Source organism: Balaenoptera physalus, assembly GCF_965194825.1.
Source record: "Balaenoptera physalus genome assembly, chromosome: 16".
Classification (NCBI taxonomy): Eukaryota; Metazoa; Chordata; class Mammalia; order Artiodactyla; family Balaenopteridae; genus Balaenoptera; species Balaenoptera physalus.
This window is the reverse complement of record NC_138898.1, coordinates 67,985,267-68,010,101: the sequence shown is the minus strand read 5'-3', so window position 1 is coordinate 68,010,101 and position 24,835 is coordinate 67,985,267. Positions and strand designations below refer to the sequence as shown.

Here is a 24,835-nt window from a genome sequence, read left to right as displayed (position 1 = left end):
ATACTTATCACGTGCTGGGCACTGTTCTCAGAGCTTAACCCACGGTCTCATCCGCTCCTCCCCAAAGTCCAGAGAGAGCTTTTATTATTATACCATTTTACAAATAAGAGAACTAAGGCACAGAGAGATGAAGCATCCTGTCCAAGGTCACACAGCTAACAGGTCACTGGTGGAACATTCTGGACCTCAATGGAGGCACTCTGTCTGCTGAGACCTTGTTCTTAGCCAGCATACAATCCTGCCCTACTGTGAACTTTTGTCATAGTGGTTCTTTGAGCATACTTCAGTTATTACAGTTGCTGCATCATTTCTGGAATTGGATGTAATTATTTCTTTCCTATGGGGTGTTGGAGAAAGGTGAGTCTACCCTCAACATCGTACCATTTCTGGAGAATAAGCAGAGAAACAAAGCAGTGGCATTAGCAATTCCTCTTCTATTGGGCTGTAATCAAGGCCATGACTTCAGACTGTGGCTCAAATACCTGATCATTTTTTTTATTCCAACAGCCTCTGGTTCAGGACACCCGCTTAGCCACGCTCCCTTCCTGGGAAGTCGCCCGCCACCTAGTGATGCAATGAGGGATTGCACCCTCCACTTGGCCCAGGATGGAGATCACAGAGGAAAGATCAGGCTAGGTGAGCTGAATACCGCCCTCCTTCCCATGCTGATAAAGCAGAGAGCAACGAAAATCACTGAGGTTGGAGTACTGCACTCAGCATCTGGATGAGATGTCCATACCTCAGTCTTCCCTGTGGACACATCTGGATGCCTGATGGAATTGTTTTCATGGTACATCTGGCTGGATAGATGTAACCGCAGCTGCCACTTCAAGCTCATGTTAACTGAACAGTTTTTCCCAACAAAACTAACTTCCTGGGGAGAAAAATGCATAAACATAACACACTTGTAATTTGTTAAATCCAAATAATACTGATAAGCAAATTGCTCTTTTTATTGAGACTTTCTGTCTTATGCTAGGTACTGTGCTAAGTGTTTTGTATACAGTGTCTCATTTGCTCTTTTTTTTTTTTTTTTAACAGCTCTGAAAGCTAGAGACGAAATTATTCCTGTGATGAAACTGAAGCTCAGGGAAGCTAAGACACTGTCCAGTTTCCCACAAATGGTGTGTCACAGAACTGGGAGCTGAGTGCAGACCTTTCTGACCCCAAAGCCTGGAGCAGTCTACTGTGCTCTACTGCCTCAACCACACACACACACACACGCAGGAACACACACACATTTAAGGATGTAAAAGATCAGTTATTTAAGCTATCATCTATACAGCAAACATAACCTCAAAGTAAAAATGTAGTGCTATTATAAGAGGACAAGTTAGTTATATGTAGGCAGGAGACAGTGGGCTACTGTTTATTACAATATGGATACAATGGAATTTTTGAGGATTTGACTCATTAAAAATATTCTTTGGGCTTCCCTGGTGGCACAGTGGTTGGGGGTCTGCCTGCCGGTGCAGGGGACACGGGTTCGGGCCCTGGTCTGGGAGGATCCTGCATGCCGTGGAGCAACTGGGCCCGTGAGCCGCGGCTGCTGAGCCTGCGCGTCTGGAGCCTGTGCTCCCAACGGGAGAGGCCGCGGTGGTGAGAGGCCTGCGCACCGCGATGAAGAGTGGACCCCGCTTGCTGCAACTACAGAAAGCCCTCGCACAGAAACGAAGACCCAACACAGACAAAAAAAAAAAAAAAAAAAAAAAAATTCTTTTAAATCAACAAATGCTAGCAAATAGAATCCAACAGCATGATAAAAGGATTATACACCATGGCCAAGTGGGATTTACCCCAGGAATGCAAGGGTTTCTCAATGTAAGAAAATCAGTCAGTCTGACACATAAGACTGATAGAATGAAGAAAAAACATGCAATCATCTCAGATGATAACGAAAAGGTACTTGACGAAATCCAACACCCTTTAATGATAAAAAGCTCATAAAACAAGGGATAAAGGAAACTTCCTCAACATAATAGAACGCATTTATGAAAAACCTACAGCTAACATCATACTCAATGGTGAAAGACTGAAAGCTTTTCCTCTAAGACTAGGAACAAGACAAGGATGCATGCTTTTACCACTGATATTCAACACTGTACTGGAAGTTCTTGCCAGAGCAATTAGACAAGAAAAAGAAATGAAGGGCATCCAAATTGGAAAAGAAGAAGGAAAATTATCTCTGTTCACGGATGACATGATCTTATACACAGAAAATCCCCAGAATCTACAAGAAAGCTATGGAGCTAATATAAAATTCATCAAAGTTTCAGGGGATAAAGCGAACACAATTTGAAATCTATACACTGCAATGAACAATCCAAAAAGGAAATTAAGAAAGCAATCCCGTATGCAATAGCATCTAAAAGAATAAAATACCTGGGAATAAATTTAACCAAGGAGGTAAAGACTTGTACACCGAAAACTACAAAATATTACTGAAAGTAATTAAAGAAGACCTAAATGAATGAAAAAATATCCTGTGTTCATGGATTGGAAGACTTAATATTGTTAAGATGTCAATATATAGAAAGCAATGTATAGATTCAATGGCTTATCAAAATTATAATGGCCTTTTCTGCAAGAATGAAAAAGCTGTTCCTCAGATTCATATGGATTTGCAAGGGGCCCTCACTAGCCAAAATAATCTGGAAAAATAATAATATTGGTGAACTCATACTTCCCCAAACTTACTACAAATCTATAGTAATTAAAATAGTGTGTTCCTGGCATAAGGATAGACATATAGGCCAATTGAATAGAACTGAGACCCCAGAAATAAACCATCTATGGCCAATTGATTTTTGACAAGGGTGCCAAGTCTATTCAGTGGGGAAAGAATAGTCTCTTCAACAGTTGGTACTGGGACAACTGGATTTCCATGTGCAAAAGAATGAAGTTGGATCCCAATCTCACACCTTAGACAAAAATTAACTCAAAATGGATCAATAACTAAATATAAGAGCTAAAACCATAAAACCCCTGGAAGAAAACATAGGGGTAAATATTTACGATCTTGGATTTAGCACCAGATTCTTAGATATGATACCAAAAGCACTAGCAAGAAAAGACATAAATTGTGTCTTTTCTTGTGTGTGTGGTGTGTGTGTGTGTGTGTCTGTGTGTATGCATATCTCCAGGATTAAGGGAGGACAAACAACAAGAACAATAAGTTTTTAGAGCACCTTACTGAGATGAATCACAGTTCAGATGTGAAATAATGCCAAGAAGATGTGTAGATCATTTTCAGTATATTGACATCTTAACAATATTAAGTCTTCCAATCAATGCACACAGGATGTTTTTGAATTTATTAAGATACTGAAACCCAGAGAGAATAAGTGATTTATTCAAGATCATACAAAAACATATGGGAAACTATCAATTGGAACCCGGTTGAGTTCCCTTTCCCAGGACTCAAAGCTGAATTCTCTCTCCCTGGGAGTGCTAGGACAATTATTCATTTGTAATTTGTTATAATTCAGGCAAGTGTTGGTCTCTGGTTTCCCCTGTTCTTGAGAAGTGTAAACAGTGTGAGGAGAAGGTTACAAAGAGAATGTTTAAACTACTGAGAATAAAATTGCTTTTTAGCATACTTCAGCACTTTAGAAGAATCCATTCATATATTAAGAATGAGTATGTTAATTGCAAGCTATTCTTGTGTATCCTTGAGGGATCTCTATCGGGCAAGCCTCATTTGAATTACTTTCTTCCTTCAACAAATATCCATACTTGAGACTTACTGATTTTTGGTACGGAGTCTGAATTACCAAGAATTTTTTGTAAAGACAAAGTGACGAAGGTAGAATGAGAAGGGAACTAATTAGCATTTACTGAACCTCGAATGTGCCAGGCAAGGGAGCCCTTGTTCTCAGCTCATGCCTTAAGCAAGTAGGGGTCAGCTCTTCAGCAGATTAGCCCCCCTGAAAACAAATGGATCCAACTCCCCAACACAGTAAAAAGAAAGGGATATTTTACTGGAGTCCCATGGATGGTGAAGGGAGAGGTTTTACATCAGACACTGCATGCAGCATGAAAATCCCCTTCAAACGCCTGTTGTTGTTTTTTTTTCACCAAAATCTTCTCTCCTCACCAGTTGCCTCATCTTTCTCTCCCCTCTTCCCCTACAGCATTACAAAGAAATATCTTCTGTTGTCCTGAGCAATTCAGCTGTGCCTCTAGATTGTAAACATCACTCGGGAGGATAAAAGCCAGGTTGTTAGCGGAACAGTGACGATCAAAACTATTTTTGCTGGTCATGTACCTGCATGCGTGTGTACGTTTGTGCTGGGTGATTCTCATCTCACCTGGAATCACTTCCATTATCTCCTTTGCTCTTTAGAATAACCCTCGTCCCATTTTATAGGAGAAAAGACAGAACAATTTGGTAACTTGTCTAAGGCTGCATACCTTGTCGGTGAGGGAAGCCGTGATGGATGACAGGCTTGATTCCAATATTCATGGTGTGAAAGGCTGGTCCCAGAAATAGAAGGCCATGGAGAGGGCTTTCTTGATTGCCATAGCAGTGGGTGAATTCTTGTCTCTACCATATTGGACCTTCTTCAGTGGGCCCGAAGTGAGTGGTGGCCAGCCATGTATTAGGGTTCCTCAAGAAACTTGTAGTTTAAGCAGGGTTAGCAAACTATAGTCAGTGGACCAGCTCCAACTTGCTGCAGGTAAATAAAGTTTTACTGACACATAGGAGGCCTGTTCCTTTACATATTTTTTATGACTGTTTTTGCACTACAGTGGCTGATTAGAGTAGTTGAGAGACTGAATGCCGTCTGGAGAAGGCGGCATGGGGTCTCTGTCACAACTACTGAATGGGGCAAATGTTTACTACCTGGCCCTATGCAGGAAGAGTGTACCACTTCCTGGTCTAGAGAGCTGACTGACAGATAAACTGGAAATTGAACACCAGAGCTCAGTGAGCTATGGGACTTCCCTTGAGTGGAACTTTGTTGTAAAACCACTCACAAAGGATCAGCAGCCCTCCATTTCCCCATCCTCCACACTGTCCTTAAGACCTGGAAAATAACTCATTAATGAATCAAGTCAATATAGTAAGTTAGTACTTGCTATGTGCCAAGCTCAGTCGTAGTGCTGCGGATAGAGCTGTTAGCGAAACAGACCGAAAAATGAGAGTGGAATGTGGGAGGGACAAAGGCCCCAGTGATGGGTGCCAAGGGAGAGCTTGGAGCAAGGTGCTAGATTGGGGGCGGTGAGGGGGGAACGCGGGGACAGAGGCAGGTCTTGGAGGCTCTTGGGCGATTTCCTGCCAAGTAGAGTGGGAAGCCACTGAGAATTTTTAAGCAGAGTAGAAGGTGGCATGATCTGATTTAAAGTGATCCCTCTGACCACTCTGTAGTGAATGGATTACTGCAGGTTGGGGGTGGAAGCAGGGAGAAAAGGAGGATGCTTTTTGGCTAGTTATGAGGCATGAACTGGGGTTAGCTTGTGAAGGCTGGTAACAAGGGAGGTGGAGAGAACCGTCTGGATTGGAGCTAGATGTGGAGTTAGAGCTAAGTGGACTCTAGGATGGTTAAAATACAGAGGGGATCCTAGCAAAGAAGCCCAAAGCATGCCAAGCCGCTCCAAAGAACTGAGGATGGTGTGGCAAGTTGTAATGGGATTGATCATGATTCTTACCTGCTGCCCACCCACACGGGCAGGGTGCAGGCAGCAGGCGGCGCCCAGGTACCCCTGGAAAAGAGGCTGCCATTTTGTTCCCCACAGGCTCTTCACCACCCCTCATCCCCCCACGGCAGAGACAGGCAGATGCAGCATCAAAATAAATGAATCGCCTCGTGCAGGGCAGCTGGCCTCCTCGCAAAAGGATGGATAGGACTGGTTAGAGAGAGCTTGACACCTGTGTTGCGGATCCATTAATGCCAGCCACAGGTTAATTCTGAGCAATTTCCAGGTGATCCAATAATTCATTAAACTGATGAAAACAAGTCTTTGGAAAATCGAGCCAGTGACAGATAGTAAGCCAATGATTTATTGTCTGGAGAGGAATAAGTGTCTTCTGTTCCATTCCTCAGTCTGTTGAGTGAATCGAAGTGTGCAGGAAGTACAAGGTAGGTGTGAATTCCACTTAATGGGCATCGTTTCGGCCCAGCGTGGCGTGCCCTTCATACTGCTTGTTTCATCCAGTATTTAGGTGGAAGGAGGCATGATGAAGAAGGAAGACATGGATACTGGGATCAGGCAAAGCTGAGTGTCTGCTCTGCCAGTTCCTGGCTTCTGTGACCTTGGGCAAGCCACTTCACATTTCTGAGCCTCCATCTGGTTCACCTCTTCAACTGGGGTCATAATATATTCTCTCCTGTACTCAGGGGTGGTTGTAGTAAATGAACATTATGGAGCACAGTGCCTAGAACATCACTGGGGACTCCGTACATAGTGGTAACAAAGATGGGTGAGCTTTTCCCTTTAATGGACATACACACTCAGTGTGAACATTCATACTGCTCCTGCAAGAATGTTCAGAATGCTGACTTAGATCTGCAAGGACAGCAAAGTTTCCCAAGGTAAAGTCATTGGGAAAAAGTGGAAAATCAGAAGACTAGGAATATGAGTGATGGGATTTGGGGGGTGCTAGTGAATGGGAAGAAAAGGGTCCTAGGTTTGAATAGAAGAGTTAGTGAAGGACAACTTGGGACCTTCTTTCCAAGTGGCAGTGGAGGGGGTGAGTGGTGTGAAGGAAAGTGTCATGCTTAGAAAATGATGTTGCAGTTGGTTTGATGTCTGGATGGAGAAAGTAGTATCTAAACTTGGACTTATAACATCTTAGATGTGGAAGAAATCACAGAAATGAATGGAAGAACTGATGTTCCTCAATCCTTGTAGTTTTGGCTATTCACCATCCTTTTCACCAACTGGTGACAGCATTTCTATATTCCTCAGGGGCCCACTCCTCCCAAGGTGCATACATATCCCATTTTCTATATATGTCCTTTCATCTTTTACCAATGTGAAGTCTGTCATAGCCATAGCAAGTCTAGAAAGGAATTGTGACCTTCCCCTGCTGAAAATACCTAAAAGCCACAAAGATACCTGAAAAAGATGCTTACCATGGATTATCATTACCATAAATAGATCCCTACTCTAACAAAGTACATTTAGAGATTTATGGGTATCTGTTGGAAATCTGTTAGAAAAACCCTAGTTTTTCTAGGAGACCAGAGACCCTAAGAACCTTCAAGAGGAACTTTGAGCTTTGGCATCCTCATAATGTGTATAAGAAGGCTTTAACTTGGTTTGTCTTCTCAAAACTGAAAATTAGCTTGAAATCAGAGAAGGCCTGGAAATGCTTAGAGCATAATCCAACCCCCCCCACCCACACACACTTTGGAGGTGTGTCCCTAAATATTCACCAGTTCTTCCTGTAAGAGTAGTACATTTTTCTGATCCACTGATGTTAGATTTATCCACGTGACTTGCTCTGGCCAGTGGCATATGAGTAGATGTAATGCAAACCATGTTCAAGCAAAAGTTTTAAGATTGTATGTTTTTATCAGGTCTCTTGGGGCTTTGACAGGGACTGTTGCTTCAATCTGGGTCCTGAAATGAGAAGATATGTGGAACAGAGCTGTAGCAGACCTGTGACTACCAGCATATAAAGAGATGGTGAAAAAAACCTAAGTTGTTGTAAGTCACTGAGATTTTGGGGTTGCCTGTTACACAGCATAACTTATTAAAGCTAACTGATACAGGAGGTAAGAGGGGTCATTGGTTAAAGAGCTGTTTGTTAAACATTTTAATAGAGGCCAGAGATAGTTTCTCATGCTAAACTTAAACTTACTCCTATGGAATATTGCTTCTACTCTTTCCACTGCTTTGGGAGTTTGGTGATCCAGTGGATATGATTTTTCAGGCTGATTATGTGTGCATGTGAAGTGTGTGTGTGTGATGAAGCTTCCCAGACTGAGCTCATGTCAGAAGGACACTTGATCCTGCTTAAAGCCAGCATGGACTCAGCCTTTAGGAGCTGTGTTTCCCAAAGTGATTATAGGTAATCAGAGGTTCATTATTCAGGGGCTGATTATTCCACCTCTTTTCTTCTCTTAGTATAGATCTAGACCATCTCATTTACATGAGCTCTACTCTTCAATCGTGACAGCAAGAAGCTAAGGGAGAAGCCCATAGCCACTTCTCTGCCTGCTGACTCATCACTGTGGCAGAAGTGAGCCATCAATACCTGCCAGGCACTGTCTTGGCACTGATTAGATATGATCTAGTTTAATCTTTATGGCCATCCATGAGATAAGTGTTACTATCTCCATTTTACAGATGACAAAACTGAGACTGAGACGTTAAACCACTTGCCCAGAATCACACAACCGGTGGTAGAGCTGGAATATAGAATCAGGTATTTATCTGTGTTTTCATGACTTCAGTTAGTACCAAAAAAATCCAAAACTGATTTAAATGAAGGATAAAGTCAAATGATTTGAAAACAGTACCTATGTACCAGGTAGCAGTTGGGCTGGAGAGCTCCTATAATAATGTGATGGAAAAACTTGATGCTAAGAGGCAAACTCACAAATCTGAGACCACAGGGAGAGGGAACAAGATAAACCAACAATGAGCACCAGTCTTTTTTTGTTTTTTGTCCACTGTATGTAAATTGGCTCCTTGAGAAGATCTTGCAGAAAGTGGGAGGAATAGAGGGTAAGCAGGCTCTATTTCTATTTTGGGAGGTTCCTCTTTCCTTCAACATGAAAAAGCAATGGCTTTTGTTTAAACCCCTAAACAGTTTACTCTTATACCTCATACAATGTGAAACTGAGAAATGGGTGACGGTGTACTTTGAACAGTAATATTGTCCTCAGCCGGTGCTATTAGTGATGCGACAGAGGTATTTAATTAATTACCACTGACATATGTTTGTGCTAATTTATAAGACTGGTTAGCTTGCACATTGCATCTGAACTCTTGCCTGGCGAGGGAGCTTCCTGAATACAAAGCAATTCCTAACTTGAAGCTAAAGAAAGAATGAAAGAAATCCTAGAATATTTTAAGTGACTGGTATTTGTTGAGATCCTCTGGAATCCTGTTTTCAGTGCTTTCCATGTAATGACTGACAACAACCCCACAAAGTTCCTGCAGTAGGTCTTATTATTATGTCTGTTTCACAGAGAAGGAAACTGAGTGCCTGTCTTAATCTGTTCAGGCTGCCCTAACATGGAGGAAGCTCCCTGGAGTCCCTATTATAAAGGCACTAATCCTATTCGTGGGGGCTCCACCCTCATGACCCAGTCACCTCCCAAAGACCCCACCTCCTAATGCCATCACCTTGGGGGTTAGGTTTCACCTTATGAATTTTGAGGGGGGACACAAACATTCAGTCCCCAACAGTACCTGTACGTGAGGGGCTGGTCACAGAGAGCACTCATACGTCTGCTGTTTACACAGCTGTTCACAGGGTTTTTTCAAAGTGCTTCTCTGAGGATTTCAATGCTCAGGAAACAAGATCCTCTCCTGATCCATTGGTGCTTCTCCAAAGGATCATGGGACCTTCCTATGGGGTGGAGAGAGGAATTTAATATCTGAGTTACAGTTCCCAGTGTTCAGAGAGGTTAAGTCATGTGCCTAAGGTCACACAGCTGGTAAGTGAGAGAGCTCTGCTTGTGACCACAGAGACAAATTCCACTCCAGAAGTCACAGGAACTGCTGATGTTCTGTTTGTCCTGGACCACATTCCTCGGGTAGCTAGGAGTGAGGCTAGGCTTATGCAAGGACCTGCTTGCATTCCAGCTGTAGTCCTTACTGCCTGAATCAGGCAGGTGGCTGTTAATCACCCACTACCTGTGGCACCCCTTGGGCTATGAGAGACGCTTATTCCTCTCATCTTAATTAATTTTCAGCTGCTATTTTTGTTTTTGTTTTTTATTCCCCCTGTTGACAAACTGAGATTCTACACTACTTGTCTCAAACTTCCTTGGTTTCCCTGCAATGTCTAACATGTTACTGGGAAAAGAGAAAAAGAGGGAAACAAAGCGTTTCTTCAGTTCTAAGCATACATACATTTCAGTAGATGCTCATTTATTTCCAGATTTTGTATTTGTGAATTTGCCTACTCGCTACAATTTTTTCATCATCCCCAAATGAAAACTTGCAGTACTTTGGTGGTTATTTGCATCCATGCACAGAGTTGCAAAAAATTCCAGTCACTCAATGTGCACATTCCCAGCTGATGTGCACGGCTTTGATGAGACAACCAGGCTTTGTTGTTGCAGTTCTTACACTGCAAACAAGTGCTCTTTTTGAAGTCTGTTTAGCACTACTGCTATTTGCATTTTTGTCCTTTTTATTGGTGATTTCGCTGTTTAAAATGGTCTCCAAGTATAGAGCTGAAGTGCCGTCTGGTGTTCCTAAGTGCAGTAAGGCTGGGACGTGCCTTATGGAGAGAACAGCTAGATAACAGGCAGGGGTCATAGTGCTGCTGGCCCTGAGACCAACATTAATGAATCAACATTAATATTAAAAGGCTTTTAAACAGAAACACACTTAAAACAAAGTTCTGTATTGATTGTTTGATGAAAATGCTGTGACCAGAGGTTTATAGGAACCTAACCTGTATTTCCCCTAAGAACAATGGTTCAGTGTTCGCTAAATCGGTGTTCTCAAAACTTTATGGTACATGACTCCTGTGAATAATGCACCTATTTTGGTCTCAGTTTATGTTCCCAGCAGTCTGTAAGGTAGGTACCATTCCATTCGACAGTTGAAGACACTGCATCTCCGAGAGGCTTAGCAGGTTGCCTGTGGTCACACAAAACCACAAATCAAACCCAGTTCTGCCAGAATGAATCGTCCACGCTCTTTCTATAAAATTTTGCTGTTTCTAGAATTTGCTGGTTGAATCGAATCATGTTGAACATTCAAAAGCACCTCATTGATGGCGTCAATGCAGAACGACTACAAAAAGAACTGTTGGCTTTGCAAAATGACCCACCTCCCGGAATGCCTTTAAATGAAAAGAGTGCTCAAAATTCAATTACACAGTGGATTGTAGATATGGAAGGTGCACCAGGTACCTTATATGAAGGGGAAAAATTTCAACTTCTATTTAAGTTTAGTAGTCAATATCCTTTTGACTCTCCTCAGAGATGACCACCAGAATTCTTTTTATGTTCGAACATGTAACAAGAATCCAAAGAAAACAAAATGGTGGTATCATGATGATACTTGTTGATGCCACTGTTTTCATCCTCCTAGTAGAAGACAGTCCTACTGAGAAAATGAGCACTTTGATCATTCAGTCTTTGAACTTTAACCTTTGACTGGAAATGACCTATAGACAATGAAGACTACTTCCTTTTACTGCATTTTTACTTGTGTGCATTCTGGGCGCATGTTGATCGCTGGTTCAGTCCAGGCAACTGACATGCTTTTATTAGTCATACAGTATTGATGCAGGTGTCAGGAAATGTCAAATATAATTCCATTTTTTATTTTTATTTTTTTAAGCTTTTGGAAAAGTTCCAGGTCCTCATGTACTGTGCAATAACAATGACTTCCTTGGCGGTTTTGGGACGTTCATTGCCGGCAACAGACGTTGTAACAGGAAAAATTTTCATCAACTCCTGCCACCCAATGATTAATGCATGATAGGGCCTATGAAATGAACTTATCCGTTAGAGCGGGATTATAAATAAAGTGAGGGATCCAACATTACTTTGAAAGTCACCCCAACTGCTTATATTTGGATTCTATGCACTGTGAACCTAAGGTTAACAGCATGAATTAACATGCGTTTTTAAAGGACTGTAATGAAAGATCATTGCGTATTTATTGAATTGTTTATATCTGCTGTCAAATTGTTTTGACATGGACGGTTTTCAAGTAACATTGGCAGAGAGGTAGAATATGTTATCCCTCTGGTGAAAATGAATTCATCTGTTGTATATAGTTCCTCAATCTCTGAAGTAAAGGTAATATAGGGTATTGTAAAGTAAATATAGTATTTATAGTAAAGTAAAGGTAATATAGGGTATGAATGGTTTAATAAAGGCTTTATTTTGGAAGAAAAATGACAGTGATGATTAAACTGCTGCAGTCCATAATTTGGGCTTGTTATTTGTACATTAACGATTTTTTTTTCCAAGTAGATTATACTCTGTTACTTCCTGCTAGCCATCAGCATAAACCCTGCTGCCTAAACACTGTTTCATTTATTTATGTTTGGAAAATCCGTAAACATTTTTGTCTGCAATTTTGTTTCTTTTGTTATGTTTTAAGTCAAGTTTGAACGTTACAATACTTTAATTGAAAAACTTTTGTCAAGCTTTTCCTTGTAAATTTTCTTTATTTGTAAGCATCATCTTGTCCTTCAATCCTGTACCCTAAAATAAGGAATACATTTTGACAGAGGCTTAATGTTTTAACAAAAGAGTGTGGACATTTTTATTTTAAAATTTAGGTAAAAGTACACTATAGAATATGGCATGTTTGCTTATTTGTCTCACACAACCATACAGTTTTGTTCTGGAGGGATTTGTTTTGTTTTGCTTTGCTTTGTTGGTATTTAAGACTTGGCTTACAGCTAGATAATATTTTTCTATAGAAAAAAAATTTTTTGAAGGGTCCAGCTCTCAGTATCATGTAAGCTAATGATACTGTAATTAGGTTCTCTTTTTTTAAAAAAAACTACAATGAGATATCATCTCACACTGGTCAGAATGGGCATCATCAAAAAATCTACAAACAATAAATGCTGGAGAGGGTGTGGAGAAAAGGGAACACTCTTGCACTGTTGGTGGGAATGTAAATTGATACAGCCACTATGGAGAACAGTATGGAGGTTCCTTAAAAAACTAAAAATAGAACTACCATATGACCCAGCAATACCACTACTGGGCATATACCCTGAGAAAACCGTAATTCAAAAAGAGTCATGTACCAAAATGTTCATTGCAGCTCTATTTACAATAGCCAGGACATGGAAGCAACCTAAATGTCCATCAACAGATGAATGGATAAAGAAGTTGTGGCACATATATACAATGGAATATTACTCAGCCATAAAATGAAACGAAATTGAGTTATTTGTAGTGAGGTGGATGGACCTAGAGTCTGTCATACAGAGTGAAGTAAGTCAGAAAGAGAAAAACAAATACCGTATGCTAACACATATATATGGAATCTAAGAAAAAAAAAAAAAAAGGTCATGAAGAACCTAGTGGCAAGAAGGGAATAAAGACGCAGACCTACTAGAGAATGGACTTGAGGACATGGGGAGGGGGAAGGATAAGCTGTGACAAAGTGAGAGAGTGGCATGGACATATATACACTACCAAATGTAAAATAGATAGCTAGTGGGAAGCAGCCACATAGCACAGGGAGATCAGCTCGGTGGTTTGTGACCACCCAGAGGCGTGGAATAGGGAGGGTGGGAGGGAGGGAGACGCAGGAGGGAAGAGATATGGGAACATATGTATATGTATAACTGATTCACTTTGTTATAAAGCAGAAACTAACACACCATTGTAAAGCAATTATACTTCAATAAAGATGTTTAAAAAAAAAGCAATTAATGTATTTTATAAATTACCTTTTCACATATGCAAAATCTGTTTCTACTACAATGTTACTTTTACTAATGCCTATTGTTGCACTCTTTTTGACATATCCTTCAGTGAATATATGAATCAATTTGGGCTTAAAAATGAAAGCCAGTTGGCTAAAAGGTTTGAAATATGTACCCCAGCAAAACCTTCCAATCAATAATTGGCAAAGAATATTTTACAAATTGTTTTTAATCTCTGTATAGATGACATTTTATAGCTTTGTACATGTTAATTAAAAGCATATAATTTTATACTCTAAAAGTATAATTGTTGAACTCAGGGGTGGGTAGACTTCTAAAATATGTCTGCTGTAGAAATAACTTGAAAAAAAATTTTAAACTATGGCCAGCCACCAAATTGTGTACACTGTTTTTATACTGTTAGTTAGCAACTGCCACTGTTTAAACTTAGAAACATTTTTGTTCTTGACTAGATATACATAAGTTCTCACAGTAGTAGTCTCTACCAGTATTATTAGTTGGCTGATTCAACAAGACAAAAAAATGTTTTTTGGAATGCTTTGAACTACTCTTAGTTTTTAATTGCTTTTTAATATGAAAATTGCAGCTGTAAATTATGTATTTTTCATATTTTACATAACTGCTCTAAACTACTGATTCACTTGATCATTCTCTGGGGTGGGGTAGGGGGTCTCTCTCTGTACTGCTGGTCCTCTTACTAAAACGCTTTTATAAAGAAATGACCTGTGACATTTATTCACCAAAGGAATTAATATACCAGGTCAAAGATTAACAATGCTACTGTATAGATTAATAGGTCATATATAGCCTCAATTGAGTTTTTTAATACAAATAATAGTATTTTAACATACCTCTCTCTCTACATAGAGATACCGTACAATAAATTAAAATGACATAGAGGAAAGTAAAGGAAAACCAAATAATTTTGGTACATTTTATGGTTTAAGGAGAAGAAGATAGGATGAAATATCCTAAAATATAGAAGCACCAACCATTCAAAATTTGCAATCTGTTAACACCTTATGCATTACTTCCTTGAACTTAGGAATCATTGAAAACTCCTGTACACTTAGATTTAATTAAGTTAATTTTAAATGTAAGTTACATAATTGAAAGACATAAGATGTTTACCTGAGTCATTGCTTAAGAGAGGGCAATTAACAGTTTTGTAATTATAAAAAGAATATTTCTCTGTACTGCATTGTTGAATGACAACCAGAGTAACTAAGAAAGTATACATAGGAACATGCTACTTCCCTCTTCCCTGCATTCCCTCTATGAGGTACTATCTGCTGCATAGGTCTACAGAATTATACCTTCTGATTTAGGACAATATGAACTCTGTTCTTTTTTATTTATTTATTTTAAGGTCATTCTTCTGGTTTGCCAAATTCTGTTAAGGCAGTGATACATTCAGTTCCTTATTTTGCATGAACCTGGTGTCCTTTCAAAAAAAAAAAATTATGTCAAGTAGGTAATTAATACCATAGATTTTAAAGAGAGAAACGGTTTTCAGTTTTTTAAGATAAATTTTTAAAAATAAATTTTACGGCTGTTCTCTTAAGGAATTTAATATTCATCTCTAAAGGACTTACTTGTAATGTACAAATTCCTCTTTTTTAGCTAGCAGGGAAATAAGGCTTTTTTAAAATCCTCGGAAGAAAATGCTAAAAATAGCTTTTATATAGAGTTCATCTGGAGAAAGAGCGTAATACTTATTGTTTTGACTAGGTATATAAATACTTGGTATAAAGTAACTAGAATAGTTTACTACTTTTTCCCTTCTGAAATTTTAACTATATGCAGAAATATATATCATTAGATTCCTGTGGTGGATAATAATTTCTTCAGATCCTAGAATAGGTATCTAGTGACTGCTTAATTGTTCCCAGATTGCATCAAAGATGAATTGAAATGAGTAATGATTTGAAAACGGTATGTAACCACATATTACTTGTTTCTGGTAATCAAGTCTTATTTTTTATAAACAGCTGAGGCTTGACCATATGATTCTTTTCTGAGGGTTCATTGTTATCAAAATCAGCTACTGCACTATTCTGTCATGCTAATACCTTTGCATCATTAAGATCTGTGAAGAAGTTATCTTTTAATCCGCACCTCCTGGCCCTAATCCTCTTTGCAGACTTTATTTTTCTTCCTCCTTTATTTTTCTTCCTTCCTGTCTACTCACAGATACCAATGGATCAGTCTTCAGTGTCCCTCTGACCTCTCAGTTTTTCTTCCCTCTTTCCTCCCTTCTTTCCTTCCTTCCCTTTCCTCTCCCTTTCCCTTTCTTGAGGTTAGGAAATCGAGAGGAGGATTATTAAAATTATATCAGAAAAATATTTTAATAAAAAGACTCCATCCTACAAATAAAATAAAGAATTTCCGATACCTAATTTTAGTCCATCAGTAGATGGCTAAACTTGTTGAATAACTGACTACTTGATAAATAAGCTGTTGTTAGCTATAATTTAGTTCTTAAATACTGGTATTGAGGGAATTTCATTTACTTTTTGGATGTGACTCCTCTCTCAAAGCCTCATTATTGCCCAAATGAATTAAATTACTTATTTTGGTGAAAGTGTTTTTCCATTTAAGTTTCTAAACCATTTTGTGATTTGGAACTATTTTCTAAAAATAATAATTTATGGGAGACTTTTACTTTCTCAGCATAAATTAAAGACAGACTTATATACACCATTACCATTAGAGGCCCGTGGAATCTAAGCATGTACTTCAAACTTAGATCTCTGTCCTTCAAGTTGAAGTTCTGGTTCTATGGTCCTGATAATTGAGGTGTTTATTGTGACTTTAATTCTCAAATGTTAGCACTGGGACTTATAGTTGGGGATGAATCTCCAAAATTATTACATGAATACCTTTCTTATGAAAAATTTTTTGTTAATAAAACAGTGTGATATCTGACGCCATTTTGAATATGTGGAAGGAATGTTTGACTAGAAGCCAATACGTCTTCACATACCTAAAGAACTCTCTAGTTTTGCAAGTTGAGCGCAGTTGATTGTGAAAGGAGAAACAGTTCTTGTTCTATTTCTTGGCACATACACCCTCAGGGTTTTGAGAAAAGTTTGCTCCTACAATAATTCTCAGAGCTGTTTTCTCAAAGGCAAAAGCATGGTTTCAAAACTCACTGGGCTTTAGGGCTTCCCTGGTGGCGCAGTGGTTAGGAATCTGCCTGCCAATGCAGGGGACACAGGTTCGAGCCCTGGTCCGGGAAGATCCCACATGCCGCGGAGCAACTAGGCCCGTGTGCCACAACTACTGATCCCGCGCTCTAGAGCCCGCGAGCCACAACTACTGAAGCCCGCGCTCCGCAACAAAAGAAGCCACTCCAACGAGAAGCCTGCGCACCGCAACAAAGAGTAGCCCCTGCTCACCGCAACTAGAGAAAGCCCGCGCACAGCAATGAAGACCCAACGACGCCAAAAATAATTTTAAAAAAAAACAAAAAAAACTCACCGGGCTTCGGCTTGTTAGGTGTGACTTCACTTGTCAGATTTCCTGGCACATCAAATTACTGAATAATCTTGCTTCTCTAATTAAAAACCTGTAACAGGACAAATAAAGAATTTGGTAGATTGTGTCAGATACCCTGGAAATGCAAGTCTCTTCATAGTTAATCACAGATTGTTTACGTAATGCAAATTGATTGCCAACCTCAAGGAACATAGTTATTTGAATAGATTATTAGGTCAGTTATCTAGTAGCCAAAAATCAGGTGCATGTTCGAGTCATAATGGATATGTTATTTTTAGTTGGTACCATTTTTCTCTCAATATTCAGAAATACAGATTGCGCATTTTAATAGGAATGGAAGCTCATGCTTGAAGATTTGCATAGGGCAGATGTATGTATTTTATAAAATCAAGTTGTAAAATATGTAAAGCTACTGCTTTTTAAATAAAATATAAATATTGACAGATAAATCTATATATTATATATTTTAAATACATGTATCAAACTTTTGTTAGTTGAACATAAACTACATTGTGTGCTTTATGGAATTCAGTAACTTTTAATAAAAAAGCAGTTGTCAATGAAAAAAAAAAGCACCTCATTTTTAAATTGGGGTACAGGCTGACCTCGGAGATACTGTGGATTCAGTTCCAGACAAAGGCAATAAAGCGAGTTATGCAATAAACTGAGTTACATGAATTTTTCGGTTTCCCGGCACATATAAAATTTATGTTCCCACTGTATTGTAGTCTATTAAATGTGCAAAAGCATTATGTCTAAAAAAAAATGTTCATGCCTCAATTAAAATATACTTTATTGCTAAAAAGGGCATCACCTGAGCCTTCAGTGAGTCATGATAGCATCAAAGATCACGGATCACAGGTCATCATAACAAACATAATAATAACGAAAAAGCTTGAACTATTGTGAGAATTACCAAAATGTGACACACAGACACGAAGTGAGCAAATGTTGTTGGGAAAATGGTGCTGATAGACTTGCTTGATGCAGGAATGCCACAAACCTTCAATTTATTTTAAAAAAAAACTGGGAAGTGTGATAAAATGAAGCACAATGAAATGAGGGACGCCTGTAGCTTTTTCTTGTTTCCATCTCTTCCCACTGCAGCAGGAGGTAGTTTATAGGGTGATGAGCTCGGGCAAAACAAAACACCCCAAGACAAGACAAAGTTCCTAGTGCCTTGGAAGAAGCAAAGTAAAAGTTTAAATATACCTTTTTAATCTAGACGAGAGGGTGAATCTTAAATCAGTAAAACCACTGCATTTTTGCCTTTCTATTGATTTCTTTTTTTTTTTTAAATAGATCTTTGTTGGAGTATAATTGCTTCACAATACTGTGTTAATTTCCTCTTGATTTCTTTGTTTCAGTTAGCAAGACTTTTTTTTTAGGTTAGTTAGGCTCTTTTATAAGTTTTTATGTTGAGATTTTTATGCTTTCATTTGTTTTGCTTTGAGCACCTAATGATTTCTTTTACTGTCTTTTATGTCTGATCTGCCCCGAACAGTCATAAGAATGGCGCATAAGCTAGTTTCTCCAGCAATCCATGCACTGCTGTGTGAAACTTTATAAAGGAGAGGGTCATGTGACTCACAAGTCATCTGAGGACACCCTGCCCCATTTCCTTACAATTGACACAAGCCCCCTATCCCACACTCAGCTGGAAAATTTGATCTCTGCTCCAAGATTTCTGCAGATTCCAGGGTCATATATTCTTAAGGTTACCTCTAGTTCTAACTTCCTGTTAATCTCACCACAGTCTCATTCTGAGGAGGACTATGCAGATATGGACACCATAAACTTTTCCTTAATTTTCTGCGTCCAAAATTTACAAAAGACATTTATTTGGTGTGTGTCTTAAAAGAAAGTTTAAGGTGATGGATGACTTCTACCCAGCACACAACTTGAAAACTGATTTTTAGGCACACGAGATCTAAAAAATCCTTCAGCTATTCCTGTTTCTTATTTTTTTTTTAAATTGACCATTTCTGGCTTCTTTGCTGGATTTATTCTGTGACTTTTCCCTTTTCCTCTGTCTCTCACTTTTCCCAACCCAAAATGTCTGGAGTACAAAGCTGGTCATCTATCTCTCTTTCTTTTTTTTACTATCCTTCTACACTTCAAACTTATTATCAAGACGTCTTTCTAAAAAAGACAGGATCCCCTAAAGAGTATTTTCATGCCAGCTATAAAAATAACATTTTTAACTCCCTTTTTAGGGAGTGGAAGCTTCATAGAAGGGAGAATTGGATGAGTTTACCAGGGATTTAAAGAATCAAGACCATGAAAGTGAGTCGAAAATACTACCATCGGAGAAAAATTGGATTTTGCATCTTTGTCTCTGTTTGACATTCTGCCCACGGCAGTTCTTATACTGATTGTTCACTTCTCTAAGAAGAATGTAGGTTCCACTCCCAGCCTCAGACGATGTCACTTTCAAAGAAAGATGGCCAAATTCACTTCAAAATGATGGGACTGCATAGAAAATGTGAGCAGGTGGGATTGGAGTGATTAGCCCATTTTTGGTGTGCGTTTTCTCACCATTTCCCAGATATGTGGGACAGATTTTAGTGGAGAAGACCTATTCCTTCATTTCAAATAACAATATTAACTCCAATAATCACCAATACTTACTTAGGGTTTACGGTATGAGTGTTTCCCATTATTTAATGATATTATTTTACTCATTGATCTTCACCATGAACCAACAAGGCAGGCACTATTTTCATCCCCATTTTACAGATGAGGAACTGAGGCAGAGACGTCATCCAAGGTGGTTACAAACCAGGGCAGTTTGGCTCCAGAACCCATGTTCTTACCCGCCATGCTGCTCAGTCTCTCTCTGATTTCACAAATAGTAATGCCAGGGGACTGCTGAGCCCAGTGGCTCAACACACAGTGATTGGAACACCAAGACTATATGTTAAATCCTGCCAGATCCTTCAAGCATCAGCCCAAATGCCACATCCACTGAGCAGTCTTTCCCATACCAGGATCATTTCCTCTGTCCCATTCCCACTGGTCCATGTACTGTTTAGTATATAATTGCTAAGTAATCATCTGTGCAGTTAATACTTTATCTCCTCAGCTAAAATGCAATGTCCATGCGAACAAGGATCACCTCTCTGTCACCACTGCCTTTCCAATACCCAGCAGAGTGTCTGACACATAGTGTGGCTTCAACAAATATTGGCATAAAGGATGCATGAATAAGAATGGACACAGAAGTGCATAATTCCAACTCCTTCCAGAGCAGGGCTTCGCAGATTCCACACTAAGCAGAGAAAAGAACACTTTCTTAATGGTTGAATTTTACTAATAACCCCAGCTTATTATGAGATTACACTTTTGCAGGTTAAGTTCTTTGGGAACGAACATAGCAAGGGAGGGTTTATTTAATGATAGCAGCTATCATTGGGAGGTACATATTATATGCAGGTGCCGTGCTAAATGTTTCATACCATTATCTTACCTGGTTCTTATAACCCCGTGGGTGACAGAGGCCCAGAGGACTTAGTAACTTGACCAAGGTGACATCACTGGCAGGAAGGCCTGGGATTTGAACCCTGGCAGGTCTGGCTGATGGCAAAGCCCTTGCTCTCAGTCACCCAGTTATAAGAATCCATCAGTGCTCTTGATGCCTTATTTTTACAAACATTTCTCCATGCTCCAACACACATTTATATTCACGGAGAGTCTTCTAGAAGACATAAATGTGGATCTCTGTGCATAGAACAGTGCCTGGCACTTAAAAATGTTTGTTGAATAGACGAATGGTTAGAAAGGCCTTTCTTACTTCATTGTATTGAATATGTTATTAAAATAAAGTTACCACCATTTATGAAAGGGTGTCTACTTCTTATCTATTTCTTGTCTGTTTCTAAACCAAGCAGTTTAACGAAGTCTTCTGTCAGCCGAGCTTCTGCCGTCTCATGCCTTCCACGCTTTCCCTTTCATCTAAACCACTTACCAAGATATTTTCCCCAAGAGGAGACGGTCTCCTCTCAACTAAGGCAAATTCATAGTGAAATACCCACCCCTCATACCTACATTCTTTCATTTAGTTGAGACCATCTCCTCCATTTTACCAATGGGGAAAAATGAAGCTGGTCTAGTATGTCTCTTAATTAAAGCTTTTTAATAGACACATTTTTTTGCAGCAAACTCTTTTCTGTATTTCTTTTGCAGGCCATGGAAGTGGGTGTGAAGTCTTCCCCCAGCAATGCAGGCAGGATGATGCTTTCTGATGCTGTTGGTTTCCTCTTGGGGCGAAGATAATGCTCTGAAATGCTCTACCCCTCTGACTGCTGCTTCGAGACAGTGGGTGCGAGCCAAGAAAATCTATTCAGCCGTTTGTTAGCTCCCAAAACAGCATCAGTGAGATAGAAGGCCTCAAGCTACAGGGCCCAAAATGTGGATCTGAACATTCTGGTGCTTCTATTTTCAGAAGTGCAGCGGGATAAACGGCACGCACAAGGTTTTGGAAAGAAAATCTGCAAAAGAACAATGAAAATAGCTCTTGCTGTTGGTCCCCTCCCCCATCCCTGACTCCAGCCTGGGCCAGGGAGGGACTTAAGTGAGCGAGGAGAAAACAGAGCGGGCCACCAGTGGAAAGGAACTTCTCATCCTGAGTGGCCCCGTGAGGCAGGATGTGTTCTTTAAGGGACTTAATCCTTCTGTGATGAAATCTATGTAGATAGACTACTCTCTCCAAAGAGATCTTCTCTCTGAGCTGAATACTTCTAGAAGAGAGAAATCCACAAAAGAGTACAATGACAGTGTCAATTCTTTGCTCCCCGGCTGTAAAAACCTGCATTTGAAAGCTATATAGTATAGTCTTGGGAACTTGCACAGAGTAGCTGAGTATCCTTTGTCGGTTGCAAGAACATCTGACGAGTATAATGTCTGTATGGGTACTTGTGCCCCTTCTGGAAAACAGGGTCACTGGGGGAAGAGGCTCTGACTCGCTCATTTCAGAATCCAAGTTGCACTGAGCACAGGGCCAGACAAATAGGACATGGTCATCAGGGAGGGAGGGTGGAGGGACCAGGGAGAGGGACCAGGTTTGTAGAATCAGTCTGGGAGCCTGGCTCCTCGTCACTTCCTTTGTTGACCCTTCAACCTTTAAAGCAGAGGACTGAGCTTTTTTTTTTCTGTGGCTTGGACCCCTTCAACAGGCAGATGAAGCTTGTGGATATCTTCTCAGAATAATGATTTTTTTTAAAAAATCCATAAAATGCATTGCCTTTTCAAAGAAACTAATTTCACTGAAAATAGTTATCAAAATATTTAATAACACTAATGTGTGAAATGGTAATATATGGGCTTCTTTATTAACACATTAAAGAAAAAGGTCCAGTGGCAGGTCTAAAGACTTCATAATTTTTAAACAGTGATAAGTGTAAATGATATTTTGAAATATTGGCAACACTTACAACATGATAATTAGCTATGATTCCTCTTGGTGTCATGGTCACAGCTACTCTAATACTTAATGCTGCTGTGGTTTATTCCCTCATTCATTATTGAGGGACATATCAAATTTCAGTTAGGAGTCAGTGGAAATGAAGACGCTTTTTATTTTTGCCCTCTGAGTTCATGGCCTTCCCGGCTAGAAGCCTCTGCTTTCAGCACTGCAGTGGCCCGGGAGCGATTCCTCGGAGCTTTTCTCTGCTTTGTTTGTGTTCATCCCTGCCGCCGTATCTTCTTGTCCCATGGGTTTCAAAGTAAGTTGATGATTCTCAAATTTCTGCTTCCAAACCTGGATGTCTCTGCACTAAACTCCTTCAGTAGTTCTGCAGGTGTCTTGTTGGCAGCTCATACCAAATGGTCCAAAGGGCTCCAATCTACCCACTTCCCACCTGTCCAACTGTAGTCTCTCCTGTCTCAGTCAACAAGGCTCCATTCTTCTGGTGGTCCAGGCCAAAGAACGTGGGCTCTCCCTGTCTCCTCCTTTTCTTTCACCCACATCCAACCAATCAGTAAGTCCTCTCAGCTCTACTTTCAAAACATTCATCATATTCCACCTGGCTTCCTGACACCTGCAGGACTAACACCTGGGCTCAGATCACCCTCACCCCTCTCCCAGATTACTGCAATAGCTTTGTAACCAGTCCTCTTTCTCTTCCTTTGCCTTCCTAAAGTCTGCTTTCAGCACGGCAGCCAGAGGAATCTTTTAAAAACAAGAGTGATGCAATCTGTACCACTCCTTTTTTCAAAACTCTCCAAAATCCCTTCCATTTCACCAAGAATAAAATTCACGTTTCAAGCATTGACTACAAGGCTCATCCTGCCTCATGGTCTCTCTGACAGCATCACTCAATCAGCCTGAGCTGCTTTTGTCTCCTGTTGTTCTTCAAATTCACCCACTCAATTCCTACTCCAGGGCCTTTGCCCTTGCTGTTACTCGGCCGGAATGCTCTTCCAAACGTCCACGTGACTCATTTCTTCCTTCAAGTTCTGGTCAACTACAATCAAATATAATATAAATGGGTGAAGGCTTCCCAAAACCTGTTATGGACTGCATTCTGTTCCCCCCCCTCCTTCCCCCCATTCACGTACTGACGTTCTAACCCCCAGTACGTCAGCATGTGACTGTATTTGGAGATAAGGGTCTTTAAAGAGGTCATGCAGTTAAAATGAAGCTGTTAGGGTGAGGCCTAATCCAATCTGATGGGTATCCTTATAAGAAAAGATTAGGACACAAAAAGAGACACCAGGAGTGCACATGCACTGAAGGACGACTATGTGAAGGGGCAGCAAGGGGCCGCCATCAGCAAGCCAATTAGAGAAGCCTCAGGAGAAACCAACCCTGCCAGCACCTTGACCTTGGACTTCTGACCTGCAGAACTGTGGTAAATAAATGTGTGTATTTTAGGACCCCTAGTCTGTGGTGTTTTGTTATGGCAGCCCTAGCAGATGAATACAACACCCTGTATACATGATAATTCCACTCTCCCTCCCAAGACTCATTTTCCCCTCCTTTTCCTGCTCTATTTTCCTCTGTTAGCACACATCACCATCAAGTCCACTAAATATTTATAAAACATAAGCAAATTATTTTATTTGCTCATGGTCTACCTTCCTTGCTGGGATATACGCATTATGATGGCACAGACTTTGCCTAGATTGTAGACTGACGAGCGCTCAGATGAGAGTCCTACACTCAGTAAATATTTGTTGAATGAATAAATTAATGAAATGGTTTGCTTCTAATAAAGCTGCTTTCCTATTTCAGCCACTGTTATTATTAACATCAGGCCACCACTCTGGAATTAGATGGCTCAGCCCACATTCAGGCAGGAACAGATATGGGCCATCTCAAGACCCTCCACTCAGAATGGCCATCATCGAAAAATCTCCAAACAATAAATGCTGGAGAGGGTGTGGAGAAAAGGGAACCCTCTTGCACTGTTGGTGGGAATGTCAATTGATACAGCCACTATGGAGAACAGTATGGAGGTTCCTTAAAAAACTGCAAATAGAACTACCATACGACCCAGCAATCCCACTACTGGGCATATACCCTGAGAAAACCATAATTCAAAAAGAGTCATGTACCAAAATGTTCATTGCAGCTCTATTTACAATAGCCAGGACATGGAAGCAACCTAAGTGTCCATCATCGGATGAATGGATAAAGAAGATGTGGCACATATATACAATGGAATATTACTCAGCCATAAAAAGAAACGAAATGGAGTTATTTGTAGTGAGGGGGATGGAGTTAGAGTCTGTCATACAGAGTGAAGTAAGTCAGAAAGAGAAAAACAAATA

At 40.0% G+C, this 24,835-nt stretch overlaps 1 long non-coding RNA gene and 1 pseudogene across 2 annotated transcripts in view; both read left to right on the top strand.

Annotated features, from left to right (window-relative positions):
* Nucleotides 1-1,713: 1,713 nt before the first annotated feature.
* LOC309644815 (ubiquitin-conjugating enzyme E2 W pseudogene) lies at nucleotides 1,714-13,301 on the top strand (annotated as a pseudogene). The gene has a single exon. The product of its transcript is annotated as a ubiquitin-conjugating enzyme E2 W pseudogene (transcript).
* A 3,616-nt stretch (nucleotides 13,302-16,917) lies between these two features.
* The window catches only part of LOC309646347, a 474,351-nt gene continuing 466,433 nt past the window's right edge, over nucleotides 16,918-24,835 (top strand). Inside the window, exon 1 of the long non-coding RNA XR_014255310.1 lies at nucleotides 16,918-24,444. This is a non-coding gene — a long non-coding RNA (uncharacterized lncRNA). The remainder of the gene's footprint in view (nucleotides 24,445-24,835) is intronic.